The sequence below is a fragment of the Gossypium arboreum genome, chromosome 1 (assembly GCF_025698485.1).
Source record: "Gossypium arboreum isolate Shixiya-1 chromosome 1, ASM2569848v2, whole genome shotgun sequence".
In the NCBI taxonomy this organism is placed as follows: Eukaryota; Viridiplantae; Streptophyta; class Magnoliopsida; order Malvales; family Malvaceae; genus Gossypium; species Gossypium arboreum.
The window spans coordinates 105,062,537-105,090,483 of NC_069070.1; the positions used below are offsets into that span (position 1 = coordinate 105,062,537).

Below are 27,947 nucleotides of genomic sequence, written 5' to 3' on the forward strand. Positions count from 1 at the left end.
GAAGGATCATATAATTGCTGTCTATATAGAGACAAAGAAAGCACGCTTTTATTCTAGAACTACTAAGAATTGGGTCTTACAACACTACTGTCAATCGGTGCCACATAGGTCACTTCTTCGACTGCAGAATTGAATCTAGCAAAAAAAATCTCGAGTAGTTAAAAAAAATTTATTTTATTATCTTAACTCAATTTAAAATCGTAATATTAAATTTTTTTAGAGTATATAAAATATGTATTCGAAATTTAAAAAAATACTTTAGTATAATAAATTTAAATAGTTAAATTATTTATTTAGATTGAAGAAATTATCATTTTGAGTTTTTAAATTTTTATTTATTTTTAAATTTTTATTTTTATAATATTTTAAAAATATATAAAATTTGGAATTTTATAAATATTTGAATTTTTAAAATTATTTTGAATTTTTTAGAAATTTTTAAATTTTTGTTAAGAGAAACTAATTTGTTCATTTTCAAAATTGAATAGGGACCAAAAAGTATTTACAGTAATTTGTTATTTGAATTATTCAAATTAAAAAGTTCAACCCGACTCGAACTCAAAAATTGAATTATTTATTTGAGATGACTTGAAAAAATCAAATAACATGATCAATTAACTCAAAATAAAAAAAAAAAAGTTAATTTTTTTTTGAGTCTAATTGAATTTTTGTCACCTATAGAATAAGATACATCCCTATAGTTTAATTTTTTTTTGAGTCTAATTGAATTTTTGTCACCTATAGAATAAGATACATCCCTATAGTGCCTTTCTTTTCATCATGCATCTTCGTTTCCAATTTTTGGTGGTTTATGATATAGTTTGGTTTTGTGAGGAGGGGGCTTTCTTTTTCTTCTTTTTTTTAATTTGTAATCAAACTCTGTTTTCTCTCCTTTGCTGATTTGGTTTAACTTTTGATTCTATTGAAGGAGAGAACTGTACCTACAAATGTTTGAAAATAGTGATTTTGAATTTATTGAATAGGTATTTAAATTGAGTTGAAATCATTATTATAAAATTTTAATTGAATATAATTTTTTTCCAAATAAAATTAGACTTAGAATATAAAACAGATAAAAACATTTATGATTATCCACATGCATAGCTAGTGTTATTGTTAAACTATGTTTAAAGTGAACTGAATTTGAATTTGAATTTGAATTTTAATATTTGATTCAAATAGTTGGATAATATGATCCTTTTTATTTTTAATATATTTATTTGATATTATTTAAATTTAAGCTAAGTTGTTTAGGGTAATTCGATATTTACTTTAAATTAAAAATAAATTGGGTCAGTCTCGAATTAAATTTTTTAAGTGAATCAAAACATTTTCATTGGTTGATGTTAGGTCAAGAACACCTTATTACAACGAAATAGAGTGAAAATAAAGGAACCTCTGTCCCATCCATATAATAATAATAATCAGGCTGAAGCTTGAATGGTTTAAAAACTTCTTTTGGACAGGGATGTTTACCTCATAGTTTATGTCATAAGTTTAAATTGTAGTGTATGTATTATAGTTATTTATTCCCGTTAAAGAGTATGTTTCACACTTTAAAAAAAAAAACCCTCAATTATTTTTTAAAAAAATCAATTAAATTCTTATTTTTTTAACTGTTAATTTTAATCGTTGATTGTTAAAGTGTAAGTCATAATAATTATTTATTTTTAATTATTTTCATCTCATGTTACACTACAGTTGTGCCACTTGGAAAATTTGTATTCCTTAAAATTGAGTCTTAGCTCATTGGCATGAGTATTATTGCCTATACAGGAGGACATGAGTTCGAGTGCGCAAAAGCGCATTGTCCTCCTATTTATGGGTTGGGGAGAGGTTATGAGTAGTTCTTAGCATTGTGTCAAAAATAGCAGATATGATCAAAACATATAATGAGATTGTTCAAAAAATTTGTATTCTCTAAATAACTATAAAAAAAATGTAAACAAAGTAGAGAAAATTACAAAATAATATTAAACGTATAAAAATTAAAAAGAACATAAAAATAATTCAAAATAGGCTTAATGGTATTATATATAAGGATGGCAATGGAGTGCAATGGAGGTGAACTTTGCTAAATTCATCGCTACTCCACCACTCGCTCCACTTTATTATGTATGTATAATCTTAAAAATCATTACCACATCCATGGATGTTAAATAAATCCATCCCCGCCCCCATCTCACTCTATTTCAATTTATATTTTGCTATTTGTCTTCAATATTTTTAAAGCAAAGTAAATTTTAAACATAATTCTTTAAAATATATATTTAATCATATAAATATATGGATTTTTTTGCTATATTACATTATTACATTTTAACCATTTTTAATAATTTATATATACAAAGCATAATATGGTAACTTCATATAATGGAGTGGGTCGGAGTGGGGCAAGCAATTAGCATAACCGTTCCATACTCACTATCCAAAAGAAGATAGCCACCCAACCCTGCCCACATCCACTTTTCAAAAAAAAAAAGAATCTACTTCATTCGAAGTAGAGTGGTTCAAAATCCATAGAGCGATTCAAGTTTTGCCATCCCTAATTATAAGCCCTCGAACTATTAAAAAAATAAATTAGATCCATCAAAACTCATTGCACCTAATTGAGCCACTGAAGTAACAAAGTTAACCAATTATGCCTTTTGACTCATGTTGATTGTTAATATTTATGACAATGCTGACATGATTATTAATAAGTGTCATGTCAGTATTGATTGTTGACGTGTCACTACCACATCAATTAAAATAAAATATTTCAAAAAATTCAAATTATTTTTAAATTGTCCAAATTCATATGAATATAAACACTAATTCAAACTTGTATTTTTTACTTAAAATGTAATGTGTTTTACAATTCCACCCAATACTTATTTTGAAGGATATAATTCTTTACTTGAAACTCAATTCTTATATTATTATAACATTATTTAGAGGTCCAAATTCATAACATTATTGGCTACTGCGGATTAGAATGATGATGTGATTTTTCTAAAAGAAAAATAGTAATTTTAAACATTCAATTGACATGTAAATTTATTATTTATTATACGTGGTTGATTAGATTTCTATATAGTTCTAACAATTTATGCAAAAAAATTTGTTATAAATTCATGTCATCACTTTATTGATAGCAATTAACAGTATTATTAATTTGGACATATTAATAATATTAAAATAATTAAACTAAATTATGTCTGAATTAAATCTCATATTTCAATATTTTTAAAGGACTAAAACTGTGATTAGATCTTAGGTGTATTGTTTCTAGTAAGCGAACACGTGTTTTGTGGGAGTAATTTTTTTAATATTAAGTGCAAGAGTTTAATTTTAAGCCAATCAATCATTGTAGAAAATACAAATTATTGATACTTTTTTCTTTTTTTATCTCTTCCAGTTCGCTATAAATTGTATTTTTTAGAATATGAAAAAGGAAAACAAGGTGATGTAAAGAATAATAAGTCTTATTACTAATCTTCTTAATTTTTATTAATTTAATACTTTTAGCCTTTTAATTAAATAAAATATATTTTATCCTTTCAAAATTAATAATTTACTGTACGTTATATTAACGAAAAATTGTACTTTTAACTCTTAAAAATACTTTAATTTTATTTCGACTCTCATGACTGTTTTGGTAAATTATGAGGGACCATGTGTGGTATATGCCATTTTAAATCCTAAGCATAGAAGGAACCGCTTGTTTCTATGCTTTGGGCATTAAAATGAAATATATCACAAATAGTCCTTATAATTTATTAAAATTTTAAGATAAATTCTTGAAAAGAAAAAATTAATAAAATCAATACCATATTTACCTGTAGTTTCCACCAAAATCTTAGCTTAAAACCTATTAATATCGTATTGAAATTGAAAAAATAATTGAAAGTAACTAAAATTGGTTACCATGAAAATTTGATAAAAATGAGAAATTATTCATAATATTTTATTATTTTCATTTAAATAAAAAATTAAAGTTGAATTACTCCCCTCACATCTATTTTGCTAAATAAATAATCTTCTTATTTCATGAAAAATAATAGCCAAGTAAATTTTAAAGCAGCATATTTTTAAATGCTTTACTTTTTGAAGAGGCAAATTCTAAAACGTATTAGTCAATAAATGAGGCCTTTTTGATATCCAAAGTTACGAAAGAGATGTATGTTGAAAATGGGGAAAGGATCGACTTGAGATATTGTTATTTAGGGATGCAATATTTTATAATTACAAATTTTGAATATTTTGATAAGATTTTGGCAAAATTTACATAAAAATATTAAAGTAAATTATTTAAATAGTCACTTAAATTTTTAATGACTTCTTGTTTTGGTCATTAAAATCTTTTTATTAATTCCGTCACTTTCATTAAATAAATTTTAATTCTATTCATTCCACTATTAAAATGTATTTGATCACCAAACACTTTTTAATTGGTATAATAATCCATTTAACTCCTAATATTATACACATTCTATCAAGTTGATTCTATTTCTAAAAATTCAATACATTTCGTCCTCATGATTTACACAGTATTAACTCCATCATTATTCTAAATATTCAAACTTTTATAATTATAAAAAAATTACATTCCCAACTTGCCAAATATTAATCATTATAAAAATAAATAATTTTGTTATTTTTATCATCATCACCACCCTTCGTCATCTCTTCAACCTCAATCGAAACCACCACCGTTTTCTTCTCCAATTTCAACACCATTTGCAAAATCAACAACCCATTTCTCAAATTCAAATTTTAACACTACCTTATTTCTCATTTTTAACATTATCCTCATTAAAAGAAATAATTGTGGGTTTTATAATGTTGAGAGGTGATTTTAGTGAATTAGATTCCATCTTCATCTAGAGAAAATTAAAAGTGAAAATGAAATGGAGGTTTGAAATTGAAAATGAAATTTTGCTAAGAATGTTTAGAATAGATGAAATCATTACCCCAAAAAAAGAAATGTGGGTTTAATTTTAATAATGTTGGATAGCACGGAGTGATTGCATGAAAAATAATTATTATATTATTGTAATTATAAAGATTTTTAATTCTATAGTGTTTGACTGATAGAATATAATTTTCCTGTAATTTCTTATGTCATGTTCAGTAGTATAAATTATAATTATATAATTTTAAATTTTAAAAATAATTAATTATACAAAATTATCAATAATACTTGAGAAAAAATTTTAACAAGTAACAAAACTTAAAATCAAATCATCTTATATAATACATTAGTCTATGAAAGTATTCAACAATACAATTGGTAATAAAATTAACAAGAAAAATAGACCTCTTATGCAATTTTATCTAATTACCGTTATATTATTCTTTCTAACATTAAGCATATACTTTTTGTTATCATCGATTGGTATTTGATCAAGTATAAATAATTAATAATAAATACTATATCACTTAGTTAATTATTTAATAGGTCAAATGTATAGGAGCATATCTCATCAACAAAATTTTCATATTATTTAAATGAGATCAATAAAATAACATATAATTATATTTTAAAATTAAAATACAATTATCATTGTATAAAAATAACTTTTAAAACTTAAACCATGTACAAACTTGAAAACCATGGTTAATTAGTTAGAGTGTAATTGTTCGTAAGTACTTGATAGTCACTAAACTAACTATAAATACGACAAAGGCAAACTCACCTATCAAACAATAGTATAGCTACATGAGTAAAGATATCTTATCCACGAGGACTAAAAGTATTAGTAATTACTGTTTTCCTATTATTTAGCAGGCAATTTGGAGTGATGTGTTTTAATCTATCTAAATTTACTAAACTAATTTACTAATATCGCAACAGAGAATGAATCAAGGAAATAATCGAATATTAACCAATGAGAGAGACAATACTTAGGAAAAAATCCACCTAGACTTCACCTATTATTATAAATTTGAATTAAACAATTTATTCACTTGTGTCTTGATCCGTAGAAATCCCGAAATTATGTTAATATCTCTTTCGAGAGTAAGAGCAACTGACTATAGGTTAATTAATTGAAATCTCTTTCTAATTAGAACCCCTATCGTCACATTAACTTGATCTATGGATTCCCCTATTAGATTCAACTCTAATCCGGTAGATTTATGTCATCCAATTTCTAGGATTGCACGCAACTCCACTCAATTATGCTAGATCTACTCTTAAACATGGACTTTTCCTCCACTAAATTAAGCACATTAAACATGAATTAATATCCTAGAAATATTAAAACAAGAAATAAACACACATAATTGAGAAAAAGAATCAAGTATTTATTGTGTAAAACAGAAATTAAATAAAAGAATTCATCATAGGTTTCACTTTCCCTAAGTATCTAGAGAATTAGTTGATAATCCTAAATGAAAACATCTCAAAGTCAGAAAAAAAAAAAACAAGACATAAAGAAACTTAATAAAACTTCGACAGAAATTAAAAGGAGATCTTCAATCTTGATGGAGATCCGCTTCCGAGTTGGCTCCGATTGTGTTCTTCGATTGTTTTCTTCGATTTTCTCTGGTTGCTCTGCCATGTCTTCTTCTAATTGGTATTTATAGACTTTAAAATGCTCAGAAAGCCTAAAAATTATCTTTTTCTGCGTATTTGGGAAGTAGGGTGCGAAATCGACGCAGGTTGGCACAAGGGCATGTGTTTAGCCCGTGTGGAAATGCCCAGGTCGTGTGGCTCCTAAAAACAACTTTATTTGTCTGATCTTGGCTCATTTTTCGCTCATAAATGCTCTCCTGAGTATAGAAACATAAATTTAAAGGATTAGGAGCATCAAATTTACTAATTTACATAATAATCATCCAAAAACGCATTAATAATGAGATTAAAATATGTTACTTTTATAGCTTATCAGTACTCATGCGAGTGCTCCAATTTTCATTGTTCCCTAAGAATTAGAGTCTAATTTGAGTGCTCTAATTACACTTAATTAAATAGAACTTACTAATTATAGTAGTTGTTGGAACATGACACAAATACGTAAATTACAAGTAATTACATCCAAATCTAATTCTAACAAAAAAAAAAAACTAAAACACCAGCAACAAAATCGAATTATACATAAAAACTCAAAATTTCCTCTTCTACAAAATATAATAGGGGATTTGAGAAAAGGAAGAGGGGGGCTCCACAAGTCATTTTCTGTCAGAGTCAATGTCAACATGGTGGTTCAAGCAACAGGGGCGGGGGACTTGAGAGAAGGCTTTTTTTTAGAAATATATTCTATAATATTTTATTTTTTTAGATTTTTATGAGTATTTCTAGATTTTATACAATTTTTTTTTTTAAATATTTATGAATTTTATATAAATTTTGGATTTTTTTAGTATTATGATCAAATTAAGACAATATGTAAATGTTGAGAGTTAATTTTTTAAAATTATGACTAAATTGATACAATATGTGAAATTTGAGGGTAAAATTTGTTATCATACCAAATTTTGAATTGTCACCTCACTCTTCCGTCAAACATTTAACAACACTTAACGAAAATTAACTAAAAAGCCCGATTAGTTGGGTGACTATTTGGAAAGTTTTAAAAGTTAGGTGACTAAAAAAGAAACTTAAGCATAGTTAAGTTATATGTAGTGTAATTTACCTTATTATTTAAGAATTTGAATACATTGGTATTACTATCAATCAAGTGTCAATTGAAACTACAAAAAATCATGATTTTACAAAGTAACAAATATTAATTCGAGGAGGGTATTCTTATCTTTTTAATATTATTATATAAAATATAAAAGATACATATAAACAATAAGAGTTGAACCCAAGACATCAAAAATTTTATTATCTCAACTTTATAATTTTAATATTTCGAACCGGGTGTATCTAGTGAGAGGGAGAGACAGGTGGAAGTGTCTTGGTTCGAGCCAAAGAGGTCAATAGAAGAGGCTTTTATCCCTGACAAAAGGCAAATGATGGTTGTATCGAAAGGCAAGCATGCATTTCAGAGGTATGGGGGAATTACCATTTGAGAACCTAGTTCTTGTTTTGCTTATAGGAGTCCCTCACCTGAAAGGATCTTTAGGGATACTCCACCTGCTACTCCGAGGGGTAATCCATTTGTTACTTTTCCTCAGAGGCATCCTCATTTTGGAAGCACTCTTTTTGACACCTCAAATTAGAATATTCCTTTCAAAAAGGCTCATCCCATCACCCTTCTTCCCACTGTACAATTTACCTCCAACATTACTAAAGGTGCTAATGAGAGTGAGCATCAGAATGGTATGCACAAATTTGTTTATGTTTTTTTGGAGGCTCCCATCCAGAAGGAAGCAAGGCGCAACTCTTCTTAAGTTGCTGGTAAGTTCTCCTAACTTTTGTGTGTTTGATTCTCAAGTTGTTTTGATGAGATGATCAACTAGTTTGAGATAGAATTTAGCCTAGCAATCGTGCCTTACCCTGGTGCTAATCAAGCCACTGGGACTTCTTACACACCTTTGGATAGCTTTCAATAAGGTAATCATTTGGTCTAGTAGGGCTTGGTTGGTATGAGGCAACAATACCAAGAATAAATGGGGACCTTACGGGGGTTCAGAGTGAAAATGCATGTTTGAAAGAGAAGAATGCCCAACTTCGGTTATATGCTGAACTAGCTAAAAATGACAAGCTTAGTTGCTAGAAGATAAGAAAAGGCTACGAGGTGCTTTGGTGGATCGAGACATTGAAGTGAAAAACCTAAACCTTTAGTTAAAACATATATGTGCGGCCTAAGAGAAAGACCGAAAAAGATTAGTGGATGCTCAAGCAACTATTCCAACTATTATCATAGATTGGGTCATGCTAGCAATGCAAGTGGCATTTGGTCCCATTTACACCCATGGAATGAATTTTAGACCATTTTCGATCTGATTAGGAGTGGCCATCAGCTTGATTTTTACATCAACTGCCCATTCGAAGACAATTGTCATTATTTTATCCAGGAAATGAGGCATTTTGTTTTCATTAAGAAGTCCTTCTGGAGGGACCCTTTTGAAGTGAAACTTGAAGGCATGCTTCTACTCTGGATGGGTTGGAAGAAGGGGAGGAAAATAGGCTTGTAGGTGAGGAGTCAAGTCTTTAAGCTTCCTAGCCGGTTCATTCACTATCCGAGGATAAAGACAATGCCTGTTTGTAAATGCTTTTATAATCTATAATTTTTGAAAATATTAATAAAATTTCAATTTTGTAACTATTGCTTTGCTTCTATGTCATACTTTTATTTCATATTGCGTATTCTTTTCTTTCATCCTGAGGATATAGTTCATGTATTCTTTGCAAATATTTATGGGTGGTATGTTATATCTTTGCTTATGGGTGAATATCTTCCATCACTAAACGCACATCTATTTATCATAGATGATGCACCATTTCTTTGCTTGCTACAAGTTTGTTCTACACTACATGTGATGCTTATACCTTATACTAATAGTATAAGCAAAGATATTTTCTTTACCATTTTCTCTTACGCGTTATAATTTTGTGATTTTTTGTTTTCATCAGTCAAACATTACTTGTTTCTCATTGAATGGTTTCAGTAGGCAGTTGAAACAATGTTTTGATTAAGGCATGCTGGAGAAGCTTCTAGAAGGGGAAAAGGGGATGTACGAGCATTAAATACGCAATCTGAAAGTTGTTTACGGGGAAGCTTTCTATCACTGGTTAATAGTTGGGAAGACTGATTGCTTGAAACATTTCATGTAATCGAGGTTTTTCCTATAAAACCTTTCCTTTTCCTTTGAATACTTTTATTTTGCTATTTTTCTGTTCTTCTTTGTTTCGACCATTTTTGCTTGAGAAACCTTAAAATTACTTTGAGCAAACCCCTTACCATTTTTGCTTTTGAAACCTTAAAGTTACTTTGAGGAAATCCTGTCTCTCTCTTTCTCTCTCTAAACTTGTCCTATTGTTCATTTTTGACTTTACGCCTCTTTAGGTGAATTAGCCTCCACAGAACCACCATTATCTCCTCCTTACTTTCCTCCTTACTTTCCTCTTTTGTTGTACTTTGTATCAACAATTGTTATTGCTATATCCCTACCTAAATTTAGACCCAGTTAGACTTTACATTAGGCGAACTAAGGTATATTGATCATGACATAAGTAGATAAGAAGCTTCACCTTTTCTACAAATACCCCAGGATACCCCTTAGTAAAGGACTTTTATCCACTCAAAACCCTAATACACTAAGATCTCACCCTTTTTCTACTTGAGTCCCTCTCCTTTTTCGAGCCTCAACCCTAGAATGGGTGAATTGGCATTCCTCAACACATCCCCCTCTTTTCCTTCTTTATCTTCGTTAATATCGTGTATCAACATATATAATTTTTTATCACATTATAAATGTGTTACAATTTCAAATTTACCCAACACTGTACTAACTAAAAGCAAATGAGTGAAAATGATAGAAGCAGAGGCAGCACGGACGAGGCAAGTTAATTAATTAAGAAACTAAGGAAGCTGGTCGTCTAACAACACTCAACAATGCTCCCACCTAACTTTACATTTATCTTTTGGATGGTGATTCACTAGTTTTTAACCTTTCATGTAAGGACCATCTTAAGAAATATTACATTAAATTAAGTTCCTTTATTTCATTTATATATTAAAACTTACACTCTTTTTTTTTTTACACTTTATGAACTTCAAATCAGGGCGAAACAAGAAAATTTTTTAAGGGGACTAAAATTAAATTGTAATTTTTAATAGCCTATATATTTATAATTTTTAAAGAATTAAATCAAAACTTTTATCATTTTTAGGGGTCAAAGTGTATTTTTATTTTTACTAATTTAAAATTTTAAAAATTTTAAAAAGTCTAAATGGATAATTTTACATTTTAGAGGGGGTTGGGGCCCTACAAGCCCCAACTACACCCTTGCTTTAAATAAATTTGATATTAATTAATTTTTTTGGGACTATAATTAAATTACTTCCAAATTACTTTTTTTTTAAATCAAGAATGGGAGATATTTAATATTAAACAAAATTTGAAACCAAAGTGAATGTTTTGTAATGTACTAATAACTTTTTGAAACATTGAAATTGCATAATAATTCTTAGCACACACCCTTCGTAAATGAATTTTTTCTTTTTAAAGTAACATAAACATTTCTTGGGCTAAAATAGCTGAATGGACTAATTTTTTTTTAATTAGGCCTTTAGGCCATTTTTATTTTTATTTAGGGCAATAAAACCCATTGGACCCATCCATGCAGTTCCGTATATAGGCTTTTGTCGACTGTTGATTTAGTTAAATATGTAAGATAAAGTGTGATGTGACAGCTACCTAACTTTTGAAAACAAGGATACCTTTTTCAGATATTCAATTTGCATAATAATTCTTACCACGCACTTTTTTTAAGTTTTCTTTATTTAAAAATTAATATAAAAGTACTACTGATGTTCACCCCGGGACGAAATTTCGAGTATATATTAATGCATACACACACACACACACAAAGCTGAGCTAACCCTTGGAGTTGGTAGTGTTTGTTTCATTTGGTTCTTTAAAGTTGCAGAGGCCGAGGAGGTTAATGGTAACAGAAATGGAACATTTGGAAAATTTGCCAAATCAGGTAAGCGAAAGGTGTTTGCAGGCAGCAGAGTTTTGAGGGTAGTTTTCATCCTCTCATCACTCTACTCCCAGATTATTCGCTTCCCTAATTTGGACGATTTTACTTGCGCTCCTTCTTCACCCCTCTCAAGTTTCTCATCGAAAATCAGTGGAGAGAACCTGGAAATATACTTTCACCTCTGCAAAAGTTTTCGAGCTTCAAACAGGTAAAACAGATAATTCTCTCTCTCTCTCAACCCTTCAATTTCCTCTGTTCCCTTTACGCTCTTCTTTGTTTCCATGAAAAGTTTGAGAAAGAAGAAAATTTTTGATATTAACTTAAGGAAAGTCATTGTTATTTTTATTTGATTCTTATATATTACAGAAATTATTTTAAGGATATTTCTCACCACAGTTTTTATAGTTCTTTTTTAATTATTTAATGAAATTTTAGTAATTTTTTATGTTATTGACTTATAATTTTTTTACTCCAAACTCAAACTTGAATCTTGAATTTAAACCTTAAATCCTAAACTCGAACCTTAAATTTGGATTCAGAGTTTGGGATTCGAGGTCGGAGTTGAGTTTAAGGTTTGAGAGTTTTTTATTTAGAGTTCGAGGTTTGAAGTTCTATTCATAATTCCGGATTTGGATTCAATGTAAAAAAAATTAACAAATTTATGTGTTTCGAATTTGGATTCAATGTAAAAAAAATTAACAAATTTATGTGTGAATGATATAAAAAATTTATTAAAATATCATTAAATAATTGAAATGAGACCGTGAATAATATGGTAGGAAGAGTTTATATAATAATTTATCATAATATTTATTTGAAGCTTTTAATGGTTTCTTTAATGATTTTAGCATCCCATCACTCATGGCATATGGTACAAGAGTAAAGTCAAATAAGGATTGTATCAAGAATTTTAATATGATCAAAGTTTGAGATTTGATCTTTAGAGAATTTGATGACAAAAAATATGTCACACTATATGTAATAGAAATTTCATTACATTTGTATGCATGTGAAAATCATGTATTTATATATATATATATATATATATATATATATATGCACTTAAAATACATATAATAAGTATTAAAATGTATCGTTTGAAACTAATGATAATACATATACAATATATACAAAATTAAAATAAAAAATTAATTTAAATTGCAAGTAAAAAGAAATCAAATAGGTCAATATTAGAAATTTTGCAAGTAAAATTAATTTAAACCTATTACACGGCCTGGCTACACAGTTGTGTAACCTATCCATATGACCATGAGACCCTCACATGGCCTGGCCATACAGCCATGTGACTCATTCTTTACAATTTTGCTTAGAAATTTATGATCTGTTTAGTTTAGTCCTTGTATATCCCTTGAATTATTTTTAGAGTTTTATTCATTCAATTAAGTCCCTGATATTATTATTTTGGAATCTATGATTTAATGACTAAAGTGCTATTGTTATATGGTATGAGATGTGAATATTACATGCCTATTGTCAAAGTGATACTGGAAAATTGTTAGTGTTAATATTGTTACCACCCTATTGAGTACATGTTAAGCATGTTTACTGCTAATGTTGAACTGAATACATGTTAAGCATGTCTACTGGCAGTTTTGAACTGAATATATGTAAAACATATCCATTGTTTTTGTATTGTTCTTTTACAAAGCATGTCATATTACATTGCATGGGGCGGGACGATATGCATGGACGAAGAGTGGCAGTTTAATAATGTGCAAACCAGTAGTGGCTCATCCACAAACCAAGTGGCAGTTTATCTGCAAATGTTTTATCTGAAAATATTGGTGGTTTACCCACAATTTTTACAACAAAGTGGCAGTTTAACTGCAAATTAATAGTGATTTATCCACAACTCGGTGTGTACGGATGGATGAGTTCTAGGGAACTCATAGTGTGGTGTGTAGTGGAGTTGGGTAGGATTTATGATAAATTAAAATTGCATTGTCATTCATAAAACTGTGGATTCTGAAATATTATAGAAAAGTGTTGATTGAAAAATCGATATTGTGATTTGCTAAATGGTTGCGATTAATATGAGAATTGTTATTCCGTATTCGTTGTATACTGTTCTACATTGATTTTCCTGTGATTGGACTCACGCTGAGCTTCTTAAGCTCACTCTTAAATTTCCATCTTTATAAATAACCCACTAGGTTAGGATACGACATCCGGAAGGCTTGGCTCGGATAGTTTTATTTATTAAAAGTATTTTAGACTTTATATTACAATTTTTGCTATTTGGAATTGTATTGGTTTCTTTGAACTGTGGCATGAACTTAAGTTTCGAGTTTGTTTGGCATGTATGACATTTAATTTAATATTAGGATATTGGAAAATTGATTTTGAATTAATTGTGCATTAAATTTGGTTTTTAATGAAACTATGTTAAATATATATTTTTTTCTATTGCTTGATTATGTAAATGAGATTTGAAAAATATAAAAATAATATTGGAATTCAACTTTTGCAAAACAGTCATTAAGACCAACTAGTTTTTGAAATTAAATTGTACCTTTTGGAAATAAGCTAAGTTTTTCTTCATAAATTAAAGAAAATGTTTTAAACAATTGTTTTTAAACTCCATTAGTTTTGTTAGGTCATTTTGATAGTCAATTTAATCTTCAAAATTCAGTCTTAATGTCTAGACCAAGTTGAGAGGTTATAAACGTTGTTAACAAAGGATTATCATTGAAAGTGATAATAAGGAGCTTTTTGATCTAATCAACAACTATGGGACTGCAATAAATGGTGAGACCATATTCGGTTCCTTGGTAATTTAGATAAGCATATAATAGAAAATGTCAATGTTGTGGTAGATGCTTTAGCAAAATGGGTACCCAAAAATAATCTCGAGCTTTGTCTGCTTGAAGAATCTTCTCTTGAATTTGCAAGTTGTTTTAGTATAGAGAAGAATATGTGTGTTAATTACCTTGGTAGAGTTGTATAAGAAAGTTGTTTCATGTGCTGTTTTTCATAAAAAGAAAAAACATTGAAAATTATAATGTAAAAATACGAGTATTTGTTTAAATAATATTTTGCTTCATTTATTCCTTATAATTTTAATATGTCAATATGTACTATCATTTATGTAATATATGTAATTTAAATTAAGTTTTAATTTAGCATTATTTATTATTAAGTTTATATGACATTGATTATTACAAAATATTTTCATATTATAGAACAAATTTCGATTGTTAAAATAAAATTAAACTATAATATTTTATTAACAAATATATTTATGTCATTAAGAACAATGTAAAATATAAATTTATAGATATAAAATAAATTCAATTAAATAATAAAAAGATAATAAAATCTCAAATATATATCATTTTATTGAAAACACTTTTATAAAATATGTTCAGAAAATTTACTAACCAACAAAAAATATTTTACACAAATTCATTTAAATACTAAAAATATTAATTTTTCAGAAAAATAAAAACAATTCATAAGAAAACCTAAACATTAAATTTCACACCAATTAATTTAAAATCCACTATATTTACTTTTAAATCATAAAATTGGTAATCATGTGATTCACATATTCACTTTTAAATCATAAAATTGACACCATATTCAGTTTTAAATATAAGCTTCTGTTTTTTTTGACTCGGACTTACCTTGTTAAATATATTCTTTAAAATGTTATTTGTCATCTTATAAACACCATTATTCTTTTTTATATCTGGCTCTTGGAACTTAAATATATTAAAATGTTGTAATTTTGTCATCTTATAAACATCATCATTATTATTATTATTATTATTTATTTCTTAAGGTATTTATCGAGCCTAGTAATTAATTCTCCGCATTTTGTAGGCTAATTAAAGAATAGATACTAATCATGAGTTTTAAAGCTGGTCAATGCCTCTAGACACATGCAACCCTCGAAAACCTATGAATGAAATCAATTTGGGAAAAATTTGTGGATAATAAATCATAAATTTTCAACTAAAAAAAGTAGAAAAGATAATTTAAAAATCTAAAGGTTGTAGACTATATTCACCAAAAGAAGACATATGTGCAAGCTTTCAAATTTCAATTATATATGATTGGGAGCTAAGAAAGTAAAGTTAGGTATAATGGCAACTAGGAATGAGTTTGAAGATGGGTTGCAGAGGATAGAGGAACTAACAACCAAATGACCAATGCTGAGCAAATACAAGAAGAGGTATTAGGGCAAATACTAAAGAGAAATGCAGCAACTGAATATCTAAGTCGATACCTCCATGTTAAAACTGACAAGAAACTCTTCAAAATGAATGTGCCCATTGTTACCTATGAAGATATTAAGCCTTACATTGATAGGATTGCCAATGGGGAGCCATCAAATATCCTTTTAGCTGAATCTATGTTGGAGTTCTTTCGAAGGTGTCAAATTCTTGCCTCTGTTTATTTTGATCTATTTTTTCAACTGTTGCTTTCTCCTAACTCAATCTGTTAAACTTCTAACAAGAGAGACTCTGAAGAATACAACTCTACTATATTTCTTATTCTGGTTTATGAACATAGTACAGCAGATTATATAAAGGCAAGTATCAACAACTTCTAACAAACTGCAACTGCTTAACAGATTCTTTAACAGCAACCGCTATTAACAACTTACTAGTATTATTTGACTACTCTAACATTCTTCTGGTTTTCTTCTTGTTCTTGGAGAACTGACGTACTAGCAAGGGATATCACACGAAGTGCCTGTCGAATAGAGTCAAAAGCCTTGGGTGTGATTGGCTTGGTGAGGGCATCAGCAACCTGTTTGTCAGACGGAACATAGTTGACTTGTAAAGTGCCAGCGAGCACTCTTTCTCGGACAAAGTGATGATCTATCTCAACATGCTTGACCTTAGCATGATGCGTGGGGTTGGTAGCCATGGACACAGTGGATGTGTTGTCGCACCAAATGACAGGAGTTTGACAAGTAACTACTCCAACCTCTTCTAGGAGCTGTTTGATCCACAAAAGTTCAGCCACGCAATTGGCAAGGCTTCTGTATTCTGCCTCAGACGTTGATCGAGAGACAACAGCCTGTTTCTTAGAACACCATGCAATGGGATTGGATCCGAGATACACCACATAACCAGTTGTGGATCGTCTGTCTTCAATGGAAGAAGCCCAATCAGCATCGGCATAGCCAGTCAGCTGAAACGAACCTGTGGAGTAGAAGAGTCCATGACTAATAGTTCCATTTAGGTAGCGTAAAACACGCTTGACTGCTTTCCAATGAACCTCTCTGGGAGCATTCATGTATTGGCTCAATTTGTTGACACAATAAGCCAGATCAGGACGAGTGATGCAAAGGTATTGCAGCTTGCCAATCGTACTTCTGTAAAGAGAACCATCAGCTAGGAGTGGACTTTCATCAACTGCTACCAATTTTGGAGAACCGACCATAGGTGTTGGTGTGGGTGCTGAAGTGGACATATCAGTGCAAGCTAAAAGCTCACGAATGTACTTCTATTGACTAAGAAACAGTCCCTTAGAGGACCGTTCAACAGTGATGCCCAAGAAAAAATTAAGAGAACCCATATCTTTAAGGGCAAACTTTGTATGAAGCAGCTGAACAACTCTGTCAATCTCAGAAGGTGAGCTCCCAGTTAAAACAATATCATCAACATAGACTATGAGCAACAGAACAGTGTCAGAGGCAACACGTATGAACAATGATGAATCGGCCTTAGCAGCCCGAAAATCAAGCTGATCCACAAGATACTGCTTAAGTGTTTGGAACCAAGCGCGAGGGGCTTGGCGCAGCCCATAGAGAGCTTTGTTCAGCTTACAGACAAGCTTTTCTCCATGAGGACCAGACTCCTCAAACCCTGGCGGTTGTTCCATGTAGATATCTTCAGCCAGCTCCCTGTTAAGAAAAGCATTGTTGACATCAACCTGCCTTAAAGGCCAGTTTTTCATGACTGAGATAGCTAGGACTGTGCGAATCGTAGTAGCACGAACTACTGGACTGAAGGTGTCGTGATAGTCGAAGCCTGCATGTTGCGAAAAACCCTTTGCAACTAGACGAGCTTTGTATCGGTCAACAGTACCATCGGCCCTTGTCTTTACCTTAAAGAGCCACTTGCAACCCACAGCTCGTCTATCGGTTGGTAGAGAGCACAATGTCCAGGTGTTGTTGTGAATGAGCGCCTGTAACTCACTCTCCACAGCAGCCTTCCAAGATTCATGAGACATGGCAGCATGGATGGAGGAGGGAACATCACCAAGTGAAGAGGGTGCGACAGTGACATAAGCTTTAGATTTAAACACTCCAACTTTACTACGGGTTACCATGGGATGTGTGTTACAGGGAACAGGTAATGGAGGTGGAGGATCGGGGATATGTTGGGCTTGGGTGGAACAGGATGAAGAAATAAATGGGGTTGAATGTGAAGAAAGACGGTTGAGGTGAGAAAATGAGCTAGGTGATAAAGGACTGCAGTTGTATGAAGGAGCAGGTGTAGTGAGTGAGTGAGTTGATGTGGACGCACAAGGTGTAGGGTGGGTAGACGTCGGTGATAGGACAAGGAGTTTAGAGCTGGACTTTGACTGTGGGATAAAACTAGCAGGCTTAAGGCTATTAAAATGAAAAGGAAACACGGTTTCATTGAAGGTGACATGACGGGTAATATAGATCTTCCCAAAAGAATCCAAACAGCGGTACCCTTTATGAGATGGAGAGTAGCCTAAAAAGGTGCATGGTGTAGACCTAAAAGCCAACTTGTGTTTGTTGTAGGGTCGAAGGTTGGAAAAGCACAGGCACCCAAAGACACGCATGAAGTTATAGTCTGGTGTGGTGTTAAACAACTTTTCATATGGAGAAGCATGATTTATAGGATGAGAGGGCAATCTGTTGAGCAAGTATACTGCACTAGCAAAAGCATCACTCCAGTAGACCAGAGGCATAGAGGCATGAGCTAGCATGGACATCCCAGTTTCGACAATTTGCCTATGTTTCCGTTCAACCAACCCATTTTGAGCTGAAGTATAAGGACATGTCAGGCGATGGACTATCCCTTGTTGAGCTAGATACCTTGTCAAGGCTTGAAACTCTCTACCACCATCTGTTTGCAGTGTTTTAAGCTTGTGTCCAATAATTCTTTCAGCTTGCCTTTGAAAATGAGGAAACACGTGAAGCACTTCAGACTTGGTTTTCAAGAAGTAGATCCAAGTATACCGTGTATAGGCATCTGTAAAAGCAACATAGTAGCGAAACGCACTAGAGGGAACTGGAGCTGGTCCCCAAACATCAGCAAGCACAAGTTGAAGCGGAGCAGTATACTCAGTTGTAGATTTCTGAAGAGGCTGTTTGTGTTCTTTGCCTAAGTGACAAGCAATACAACGAAAGAAGCTTTTATTAACACCAAGAGGAATGTTACATTTGTGTAGAGCCCTTGTAAGAATGTTTGTGCAAGGGTGACCTAGCCTATAGTGCCAAACATCAAAAGGTACAGTAGATGTAGCAGTAAGGCCTTGAGCTGAGGTAGACGTTGTTGCACCAGAATCGGTCAAATGAAGCTTGTACAACCCATCTTTGCCCGACCCTTAAGAAGAACCTCCCGTGTGCATGTCCCGAAACGACATGTGAAGGAAGAAACTCAAAGATTACCTGATTATCTTTGGTAAACTTTGAGACAGATAAGAGATTCTTTGTGATGCCAGGCACAAGCAATAGAGAGCGCATGAACAATGGACGTGAACGAGTGAGTAAAGAAGACTGACCAGAAGATAGGACAGACAGAGCATCGCCATTGCCAACATAAACCTTACCTGGACCCTTGTATGGAGTGCTTTCTGCTAAAGAATTAGGTGAATGAGTAAGGTGATGTGTTGCCCCAGAGTCAGGATACCAAGCATTGTCCTCAACAGTTTCAGGTGTGGCAATATACGCTTGAGGTTGAGGCTGAGGTGCTGCCAGACCAGAAGGATTGACTGGAGAGCAAGTAGTGGCAGCAAACGGATTAACCCATGGCAGAGGAGACATTGGAGACTGACAAACCCAACTTGGTTGTGTATTGTGAGCTGGTACGGACATAGGCATAGAGGGCATCCATGGTGACATAGGTGAACTTGCACCAACCATGCAAACATTAGCCTGTGAAGCCGGTGGAGGTCTATATCCAGCACTCTTGTATGACGCATCAAATCTATAATAACAACGATCAACAATGTGTCCTTGTTTGCCACACAACTGACATTGAAACCTCGAGCCAGACGCACGACCACGCCCTCGCCCGCGAGCACTTGTAAATGGGCGATACAGAGGTGTTGGTTCAGTTTCAGCATCTGCCTTCACGGGCTGGTGAGTAACCATATTAACAGAAGCAGGAGTTTCAACAGAGAGTTGACGCGCCTCAGCATCTAAAAGCATCGTAGTGACCCCTTGAACAGTATAGGGTGTGGAACTAGCTGTGATAATGGTGATCACAGACTCATATTCGAAGGGCAGCCCATTTAAAATAGCCGTGACATGCTCATGTTCACTAATAGATTCTCCGCAACTGGCAAGATTAGCAGAGTAGCCTTTGATCTTTACTAAGTAATCACGCATAGACAACTCACCTTTTTTTTGAGAGTGTAGGGCACGCCTATAGAACATTAGCCGAGACGTGGTTTTGCTGCCATAGAGCTCGACAATGGCATTCCAAATGTGAGCGCTGGTGTCCAAGCCAATAAGGTGAGGAAGAACCCCTGAACTTACAGAGGACAGGAGCCAAGATGCAAGAGCACTATCTTGCTGTTCAAATCGGACAAAATCAGCATTTTCTTGAAGCTCTCCACCACTATCAGAAAGAAACTGTGGAGGGGCAACAGTTCTGGTATCTAAAAACCTCTGAAGCTGGAAAGTTTTAATCACCAAAAGAATCTGTTGACGCCACAACAGATAATTAGTGTCATCAAGAAGGACACTAATCTTCTTGGTCGACAGAAACCTGCTATCAACCACCCGTCAAACAAGCTGGAAGCCATCGGAGATGCGCCCGACTGAACTGCAGATGGACTGGAGGGCCGAGACATGAAAGCCACAGAGACTAATTCACCAAGGATCAATGGCAGTCTGATACCATGTTAAACTTCTAACAAGAGAGACTCTGAAGAATACAACTCTACTATATTTCTTATTCTGGTTTATGAACATAGTACAGCAGATTATATAAAGGCAAGTATCAACAACTTCTAACAAAGCGCAATCGCTAATGATTCTTTAACAAAGAACCGCTATTAACAACTTACTAGTATTATTTGACTACTCTAACAGAATCTCCTTTGATTTGCAGCAGCGGCACCTCAGGAGGACAGCCAAAGTTGATACCTGTCAACGCCGAAACTCTTAAACTATTGGCAATTTCTTCTGCTCTGTTAACTGCTGTGATGAAAAAGTAAAAAACTGAGTTTATAATTATGTGATGAAAAAGTAAGAAACTGAGTTTATAATTATATATTTACTTTTAAATGATGAATGTAGATAGTTCACAATTTTTTTACCTCCATGTAAAATTCTGTTTTATTATTATTTTTAAAGATATATATATTTTTTTAAAGTTTGAACATACGAATTTACAAAGATTTCAATTGTTTGAAATTAATCAGTGGTGTAAAATTCCACTTGGTGTTGAAACTGAAGCATATATGGTGTGTTAGGAAACAATGTTAATTACTTGTTTCCTTTATAATGGATTTTTCCTGTCAGCCATAACTTATGGGAAGGATTAAGTGCCGAATCATATTGAGTTGGTGTACTTTTGTCAATGATTTATTGTTTAGTTTTGCTTTTGCCTGCTTGGATAATTGATTAAATTTGGGTTGACCTAAATGTAAATTCATTTACAGGCACTTCGGTAACATAGACCAGGCAGTTAAAAGTCTGGAATTTCAGTTTGCCAAAGAAGAGACTGAAACTCCTTGTGGCCTCAAAAGCAAGAGCTGCCACAACAAGCATGTACAAGAACAATGACTATAGGAACATTATCTCCAAGCATCATACAAGCCCTATTGAAGCAATCTTTTACTCAGACACCAACCAAAGCATGTATTGTCAATTACTTGCTGGTTTAATACAGCGAGATAAGGTTGTAATGGTTGGCTTACAGTTTGCAACTGCACTTCTAAGAGCTATCAAGTTCTTAGAAGGTTACTGGAAAGAGTTATGCTCCAACATAAGATCAGGTCAAATTAGTGATTGGATCACTGACTCCGGATGCAAAAATGCAGTATCATCTATCATGAAGCCTAATCCTCAATTGGCTGATTCAATACATAAGATATGTAGTTGTGAATCGTGGGAAGGAATGTAACACCCCTCACCCGTATCCAACGCCGGGACAGGGTTTGAGGCATTAACGGACTTAAACATTCACAACAACACATAACATATTACCAACCATGCATGACAAACAAGTCTATGCACATCACCAATATCAAACATAACATAAATAGCTAGATTTATAAGTCAGAATCATTAGCTCACTAAAGACCAATATATTTAGCCAAATTATAATAACACATGTTATAAAACTAGGTCCCTATACATGCCACTCACTTGATAATTCTAGCATATGTGTTTATACTGTCAAGGTGTTGGCTTGATAGTGTGATGCTGCCTCCGACGATCTCCAACTCTGAGCTAACCTGACAATACTAAAAGAAATGGAAAGGATGGGGTAAGCTTTACGCTTAGTAAGCTCGCATGAAATAATAATAAGCAATTTACTAACATGCTTTCCATAGTAAAACTAACTCAATTGTACATTTACACATGTTCTGGTTAAGCTGCTTTCTTGAGTCATAGTCACTAAATTATTTATATCTGGAGTTACGAAACTCTAAATTAAGATACGTAAATTTTCCCAGAAACTAGACTCATATATATTTCCACCAAACAATTTTAAGAATTTTTAGTCTATCCAATAAGTACAGTTTATTATTCAAAGTCTCCCCTATTTCGCTGTTTGACAGCTTCGACCTTTCTTCACTAAAATTTATTTATCTCATAGTACAAGACTCGGATAATGTTACCATTTGTTTCTATTAAAATTAGACTCATCAAATATTCTAAGCATATAAATTATAACCCATAATTATATTTATATAATTTTTAACAATTTTTCCAAGTCAGAACAGGGGATCTCAAATTCATTCTGACACTGTCTCAAAAAAAATTAGAATATCACATAATATACAACTCTTTTGCTTCCCTTGTTTCCTTTATATGAAAATAGACTAATTAAGAGTTAATTCCATGATTTATTTGAAATTTAATTCAACTTACACATTTTTTGATGAATTTTCAAAGTCACACAACTGCTGTTGTCCAACACTGTTTTACTACTAAAATTCACTCTTACATAATTTCACTTAATCTATTTTGTCTTATCGAGCTTCACTCAAATATCGGGCATATTGCTCAAAATTTTCTTAAACATATTCCTGCACTTATTCATCATATAATCATGTTCACATGTATTTTTACTTAATCGATTTTCCTGTTGAACTCTTCGGAATAATAACTGATATTCAGTTGCCTGCACATATTTTCACACTTGTAGCCAAAGTTATCTGGTACGCATAGTAGCCTGCACTTAGTACTACACATGTGACCAATTATCCAGTATACGTAGTAGCCTGCACTTAGTACTACACACGTGACCTAACCATCTGATACACGTAGTAGCCTGCACTACACACGTGACCTAACCATCTGAGACACGTAGTAGCCTGCACTTAGTACTACACACGTGATTAAGTTATCGGGTACGCATAGTAGCCTGCACTTAGTACTACACATGCGACCAATTATCCGGTACACGTAGTAGCCCGCACTTAGTACTACACACGTGACCTCACAATAGATCATTTGTATCGTTTCTATTCCGAAGGCTCAACTGGGAAATTCCTCACTTTCCAACATGTTACAATTTATTCATAGTCCTTTTTCAATTTGCAATTTACAACAAATAATCATTCTATAGGCAGCCACATTGCATATGATAACAAAATATAATAAAATAAAAAGAATCAATAAATTATTTACGTACAATCTTACCTCGGATCCAGAAATGACAATTTACCATTCTAGTCCATAACCTTGTATTTTCCCGATTTAAGCCCAAATCTCGATTTCCTTGATTATTAAGCTTGGAAGCTTGGAAAAACCTTAACCATGGCTGCTTTTGGTACATTCTGCTGTAGCAAGAAGAAAGGGACACATTTGGAGTTTAAAATTTATCTTTTAATTCATTTTACCCCTAAATGACCAAAATGCCCTTTTTACTATTCTTTCAAATTTTACCCAATCAAGGCCATTTTTGTCCAACAAGTTATATAATGGTTTAATTATCATTTAAGGACCTCCCATTTAAAATTTCATAACAATTTGATACCTCTAACATGTAGAACTCAACTTTTGCACTTTTTACAATTTAGTTCTTTTTACTAAATTGAGTGCCCAAACGTCGAACTTTTCGAACGAAATTTTCACGAAATCATTTCGTGAAATTGTAAACCATAAAAATATAATAAAAATGAAATTTTCCTCATTAGATTTGTGGTCCCGAAACTACTGTTCCGACTAAGCCCAAAATCAAGATATTACAATCATTAAAAAGCTATGGCCTAATGGAAAGTTTATTCGTGCCATTACCACAGGAGTTATGAGTCAATATGTTGAAACACTGGAATTCTATATCGGGGGGCTCCCTTTAGTATCAAACACGTATGTTTGTTCTGAAGCTTTTTGAGGCATCAATCTGGAACCTCTAAGTGGACCTTCCCATGTCTCTTACACCTTTCTTCCCACTACGGTTTACTTTGAATTCATTCCCGTGAACAATAACAGTCTATCATTGTCCCAAGAGGTTCAGTTTAATTATGCTTCTCAACATGAACCTATAGAAAAGAAGAACAATAATGAGAATATTGAACCTATTGATCTTGTACATGTGAAGCTTGGTCAATATTATGAACTACTGGTCACATCTTATGCAGGTAAGTTTTATTTTCCTCCATTTATTCCTACTGTTTTCTGCTAAGTAGCATCATAGCAGAAATGGGAATTGTTATCGATTTGATTAAATTCCTTTTACATTATTATTACAATTCCTTACTAGCTATATATATATATAAATTCGAGTAATGATCTAGTTGCTAATTGTGTTTGATATTCTTTTTCCTTTCAGGGTTGTATCGATATAAAGTTGGAGATGTTCTTAAGGTAACAGGGTTCCACAACAATACACCTCAATTCCAATTTGTAGGAAGGCAGACCTGGTAATTGAAGTGAGAGAAGCAAAGACTCTTCTTGATCCGCTTGGATTCATCTTGACAGGGTTCACTAGTTACACTGATACATGTTCAATTCCTGGTCACTATGTCTTATTTTGGGAGCTCAAGGCAAAACAAGGCAACGATAGCATAGAGCTAGATCAAAAGATAATGGAAGAATGTTGCTATAGAATGGAAGAAGCATTGTATTATATATATATAGAAGCTGCAGGAAGCAAAATGCAATTGCAGCTTTGGAGATTAGGGTGGTAAAATAAGGAAGTTTAGATGCACTAATGGATTACTACGTGTCCCGAGGAGTTTCTATGAGCCAATACAAGACACCTAGTTGCATTAAGTCTAAAGAAGCCATAAACATTTTAGAGTCGAAAGTGATAGGAAAGTTTTTCAGCCCAAAAATCCCAATGTCATAAGTTGTATATCCCCTATGCTTTGTATGAAAGACTCCAAGTCCTGGAAGGACTTTATTCTAGGCAGTAGTTTTACCATTTTCCATTAGTGATGGGTTGTTTAGTTTATTATTTTTCAGACAAATAAAATTAGTGATATGTAAAATTCTCAAAGTTTAATGTGTGATAGAACTTTTGTTTTCTCCAGCTTAATCATCTGATAAAAGTTTGACATTAAAGTTTACTGCTTAGTCGACTTAACATCCTTTTGTTTTTTTACTGTTGCATTTTACCTTTAAAACTATAGTACTAGTCTGAGACCTTTAATTCATTTGTTCGATTTCAATCAAAAGAGATAACTAAAATTTTTGCTTGATGTATTGTGATCTTGAAACCCATTTTCAGAGATGATAGTATACATCCTCCATAACCAAGTTTTTCATTGCAGTGCAGAAAAATGTGATAAGTTCTTGGTGAAGAGAAAGAAATTAAACTTCTTTTTACCATTCATCTTCCTTTAATTTTAATTAGCATCGTCTTCATTGTTTGCTGTCAGATCTTCAGACTTTACTTGCTTTTACATATATATACACAATTGTTTGATAAGATTTGAGATAGGCCATTTCATTAAATGAGGTTAACCTTCTTAGATGTGGCAAACATGCCACATCATTTGTTTATTGTATCTACCATATCAATAAACACATTAAAAAAATCAAAAGTTATAAAATTTATGATAAATCAAAATTTCTTTCATAAAAATAAAAATTATTTACAATTTATAAAATTTTAAATATTCAAAATTAATAATTGAAAATAATTAAAATTTGAAATTTATTTAAAATTTGATAAAATTACATGAATATTTTATAAAATTTTATAAATTATTGAAATTTGTTTATAATTAATTTTAACTTTTATATATTTTCTTGAATTTCTAATTTCTTTGTAAATTTTGTAATTTTCCAATATTTTGAATAATTTATTTTTATATTATTTAGAATTTTTAATTTTTATTTAAGTTTTCAATTTTTACCATTTATGCATTGCATTTATACTCTCCACATCAATATTCGTTAATTCTTTGGTTTAGGACGTTGACTCAATAATCAAACAATATTGTTTTAGCATCAAATTGAGAAGGGGTCCCCTTGATTTAGTGTATGACGACACACTGTTGGTGAGTCAATAAGATTTGTAATTATCAAATTTGTCGGAAAACAACTTTATGTGACCAATTGAATAAATTATGGTGTAACGATCCGATTTTTGTTGGTGTCAAAAAAGCTGGTTTCGAGATTGAATCTTCTAATTCAAGCTTAAATAAGAATTTTATTTAGGAGCTCACTTCTCATCCATTTGATTAAATTATTAAATTAAGAGTAATTAATTATAAGATAAACATGATATTGAGAGTTAGGGTGAGAGAAAAAAAATTAGCGATTCATTCTTATCTTCCTTCCACCAAACATCATAGAAGAGAATAGAAAATTTTTCTTCTTATTCTCCTTTATTATCGTAAGCTTGATAAGGGAATCGGTAAGTTCCTTTTGTAAATTTTTAAGTCTTGTAACAGCCCTTATCTGACTCGATCGACAGGCTCGAGCAATAAAGTGTCATATTCGTTGCTGGAGTAATTACTGACAAATTCATAGTAAAAACATCATTTCAATTCATCAATCATGCAATCAGTCAATAATAAAATATAGAATATGTCACAGCTCGTTTTCCAATGGTAACGGAATAGTGATTTCGGGACCACAAATTTCCGTCGTGTCGACTTGTAAATATTATTTATAGAATATTTACGGAGTCATTAGAAATTTGGTATGGAAATCTTAATGTTTAGGTAGTTAATTTAAGAAAAAAAGACTAAATTGAAAAAGGTGTAAACATTAGTGATTATTACATTTAAGTGATCAAATAGCTTAATTGCTAAATGAGGAAGGACCTATGTAGCAATTATTCCCTAATTATTAATGTTGGACGGCATGTTGAATGAAAATGAATTGAATATTATATGTTTAATTGCAAAATTGTAAATAAATCAAAGGTAAATTAAACAAATTAAAAGAAATAAGCATTTCTTCGTCATTTGTTTCTTCATCATTGCCGAATTACCATGAAAGAGTAGCTTGAAGAATCAGCCAAGTCTAATACTTTGCATGGAAGTGAAATCCATTCCCATTTCTTGTAATTTTTATGTTTTTGTAATCGTTGAAACTAGGTCTAGTTAGCCCATACCTTCGTTTTTGAATCCGTTAAAAATTTTAGAAGTTTTCATTGATGAATCTTGAATTTTTTTTTTATGATAAATATGTGTTGGAAGCTTTGATCGTTGTATTTGGTTGTTTTGTGAAGTGATTTTTGTTAGATTTTGATTTAAGGATTAAATTGTTAAAATCTGAAAATTTTAATGTTTGATGTTGAATTTGAGGTGTAATAGGGACTGTTTAAGGGCATAGAATATTTGGTTGTAATTTGATTTCAAGAAAATGGTCAATTTAATGATTTTGGGGTTAAGGGATTAAATTGAAAAAGTTGTAAAACTTAACAGTAATTGTGTAATTTTAAAAAATAAAAGGGTATAAAAGGTAAAGTAAGTTGGAATATCGAATGTAAGTTAATAATTGAGAATTTTACATTTTAGATCAAGACCTTGTTGATTTACGTGGAAA

General features: G+C 31.8%; 2 long non-coding RNA genes and 1 pseudogene across 2 annotated transcripts; all 3 read left to right on the top strand.

Annotated features, from left to right (window-relative positions):
• The first annotated feature begins 7,798 nt into the window (after positions 1–7,798).
• Positions 7,799–9,751, top strand: LOC128284633 (uncharacterized). Its single transcript, XR_008275105.1, has 2 exons — positions 7,799–8,332; positions 9,547–9,751. It is a non-coding gene; the product is annotated as an uncharacterized LOC128284633 (long non-coding RNA).
• A 1,668-nt stretch (positions 9,752–11,419) lies between these two features.
• LOC128284734 (uncharacterized) lies at positions 11,420–13,603 on the top strand. The gene is made up of 2 exons (XR_008275206.1): positions 11,420–11,792; positions 13,254–13,603. It is a non-coding gene; the product is annotated as an uncharacterized LOC128284734 (long non-coding RNA).
• A 7,012-nt stretch (positions 13,604–20,615) lies between these two features.
• Positions 20,616–25,293, top strand: LOC108465952 (indole-3-acetic acid-amido synthetase GH3.17-like; annotated as a pseudogene).
• Positions 25,294–27,947: the final 2,654 nt, after the last annotated feature.